The sequence below is a fragment of the Arachis duranensis genome, chromosome 6, assembly GCF_000817695.3.
Source record: "Arachis duranensis cultivar V14167 chromosome 6, aradu.V14167.gnm2.J7QH, whole genome shotgun sequence".
In the NCBI taxonomy this organism is placed as follows: Eukaryota; Viridiplantae; Streptophyta; class Magnoliopsida; order Fabales; family Fabaceae; genus Arachis; species Arachis duranensis.
Genome location: NC_029777.3, coordinates 68,883,566 through 68,886,702, shown reverse-complemented (window position 1 = coordinate 68,886,702; position 3,137 = coordinate 68,883,566). Strand labels below are relative to the sequence as shown.

The following is a 3,137-nucleotide window of genomic DNA, read 5'->3' as shown; positions in this document are numbered from 1 at the left end:
GAAGGTCTAAACCTTGTCTATGGTATTCTGAGTAGGATTCAATGATTGAATGACTGTGATGAGTTTCAAACTCCTGAAGGCTGGGCGTTAGTGACAGATGCAAAAGAATCACTGGATTCTATTCCAACCTGATTGAGAATCGACAGATGATTAGCCGTGCTGTGACAGGGTGCGTTGAACATTTTCACTGAGAGGATGGGAGGTAGCCACTGAAAACGGTGAAACCCTACATACAGCTTGCCATAGAAAGGAGTAAGAAGGATTAGATGAAGACAATAGGAAAGCAGAGAGACGGAAGGGACAAAGCATCTCCATTCGCTTATCTGAAATTCTCACCAATGAATTACATAAGTATCTCTATCTTTATCTTTATGTTTTATTCATACATCCTCTATAACCATTTGAGTTTGCCTGACTAAGATTTACAAGGTGACCATAGCTTGCTCATACCAACAATCTCTGTGGGATCGACCCTTACTCGCGTAAGGTTTATTACTTGGACGACCCAGTACACTTGTTGGTTAGTTGTGCGAAGTTGTGATAAATAGTTGACATTACAATTGTGCGTACCATGTTGATGGCGCCATTGATGATCACAATTTCGTGGACCAAGTTTTTGGTGCCGTTGCCGGGATTGTTCGAGTTTTCGGCAAGCTTTTGGTCCGGTAACATCAGTGCCAAATTTTTGATCCGGCAACAGCACCAAGTTTTTGGCGCCGTTGCCGGGGATTGTTCGAGTTTGGACAACTGACGGTTCATCTTGTTGCTAAGATTAGGTATTTTTCTTCAGAGTTCTTAAGAATGAATTCTAGTATTTCAAGGTGATGTTCTTATCATCACCAAAGCTGATTGATCTTCATCAATTTAGCTCTTGAACGTAATGTCCTACTGAAGCTTGGCTAGCCATGTCTAATTCCTTTAGACTAAAGCTTTAGACTAACGTTGCACGATTCCTGGAATTCTTATTAAAAATTTTGAATCTCTTTATTTTCTTTTCCATATAATTTTTGAAAAATCCAAAAAAAAAATAAAAAAATCCAAAAATAATTACAAAATCATAAAAACCAAAAATATTGTATGCTTCTTGTTAAGTCTAGAGTCTCATGTTAAGTTTTGTGTCAATTGCATGTTTCTGTTCTTCTTGCATTCATTCATGTGTCTTAAGTGATCTTCAAGATGTTCTTGATGATTTCATTGCTCTGATCTTTAAATTCTCTTGACTTGAGTGTTTTATTGTTTCTCATATGCATTCTCATTTTGTTAGTGTCAGTAGTATACAAACTGCTAAGTTTGGTGTCTTGCATGCATTGTTATTTAGTTGCATTTGATTATTCCTCATCATTAAAAATCCAAAAATATTTTTAATTTGTGTCTTTTCAAGTCAATAATACAGAGAATTGAAGATTCAGAATATACAGCAGAGGAATTATACAGAAAAAGTTGGGCGTTCAAAACGCCCAGTGAAGAAGGCAAACTGGCGTTTAAACGCCAGCCAGGGTGCCTGGTTGGGCGTTTAACGCCCAAAAGGGGTGAGTTTTGGGCGTTAAATGCCAGAATGTGCACCATTCTGGGCGTTTAACGCCAGGATGGCACAAGAGGGAAGATTTTGTTTTTAATGCAAATTTTTTTTAAGTTTTCAAAATTTTTCAAAATCAAATCTTTTTCAAATCAAATCTTTTCAATCAAATCTTTTTCGAAATCAATTTCTTTCCATTTTCAAAAATACTTGCTATCAATTAATGATTTGATTCAACATTTCAAGTATGTTGCCTTTTCTATTGAGAAAGGTTTAATGTTTGAATCATATCTTTTCTTGTTAGCCAAGTTATTAATTTTCAAAATCAAATATTTTTTAAATTGTTTTTCAAATCATATCTTCTCAATCACATCTTTTTAAAACTATATATTTTTCAATCATATCTTCGTAAATCACATCTTTTTCAAAATAGTTCTCAATCATATCTTTTTAATTTCTTATTTCAAAATCTTTTTCAAAAATCACTTGATTTCTTTCCCACTCTTAGTTTTCAAAAATCAATTAATCTTTTTCAAAATGTTTTTAAAATCTTTTTAATTTATTTTCAAAAATTTCTTCCCCTCTTCTCACATCCTTCTATTTATGGACTAACACTACTCCTCAATGCACAATTTGAACTCCATCTTTCCTTGATAAGTTCGAATTTTCTACCTCTTCCTTCCATTTTTCTTTTCCTCTAACACATCAAGGAATCTCTATACTGTGACATAGAGGATTCCATATTTTCTTGTTCTCTTCCCCTTCATATGAGCAGGAGCAAAGACAAAAGCATTCTTGTTGAGGCTGACCCTGAACCTGAAAGGACCTTGAAGCGAAAGCTAAGAGAAGCTAAGGCACAACTCTCTGAGGACCTAACAGAAATCTTCAAAGAAGAAGAATCCATGGCAGCCGAAAACAACAACAATGCCAACAATGCAAGGAAGGTGCTAGGTGACTTTACTGCACCTACTCCCGACTTCTATGGGAGAAGCATCTCCATCCCTGCCATTGGAGCAAACAACTTTGAGCTTAAGCCTCAATTAGTTTCTCTGATGCAACAGAATTGCAAGTTCCATGGACTTCCATTGGAAGATCCTCATCAGCTTTTAGCTGAGTTCTTGCAAATCTGTGACACTGTCAAGACTAATAGGGTTGACCCTGAGGTCTACAGACTTATGCTATTCCCTTTTACTGTAAGAGACAGAGCTAGGATATGGTTGGATTCACAACCTAAAGAAAGCCTGAACTCTTGGGAAAAGATAGTCAATGCCTTCTTGGCAAAGTTCTTTCCACCTCAAAAATTGAGTAAGCTTAGAGTGGAAGTCCAAACCTTCAGACAGAAGGAAGGAGAATCCCTCTATGAAGCTTGGGAAAGATACAAACAATTAATCAGAAAATGTCCTTCTGACATGCTTTCTGAATGGAGCATCATAGGTATTTTCTATGATGGTTTGTCTGAACTGTCCAAGATGTCATTGGATAGCTCTGCTGGAGGATCTCTTCATCTGAAGAAGATGCCTGTAGAAGCTCAAGAGCTCATTGAAATGGTTGCAAATAACCAATTCATGTACACTTCTGAAAGGAATCTTGTGAACAATGGGACGAATCAGAAGAAAGGAGT

The 3,137-nt window shown here is 36.4% G+C and overlaps 1 non-coding gene across 1 annotated transcript; it reads right to left on the bottom strand.

Annotated features, from left to right (window-relative positions):
• Positions 1-2,823: 2,823 nt before the first annotated feature.
• On the bottom strand, positions 2,824-2,931 carry LOC127740392 (small nucleolar RNA R71). Its single transcript, XR_008001069.1, has one exon. It is a non-coding gene; the product is annotated as a small nucleolar RNA R71 (small nucleolar RNA).
• Between the last annotated feature and the right edge of the window lie 206 nt (positions 2,932-3,137).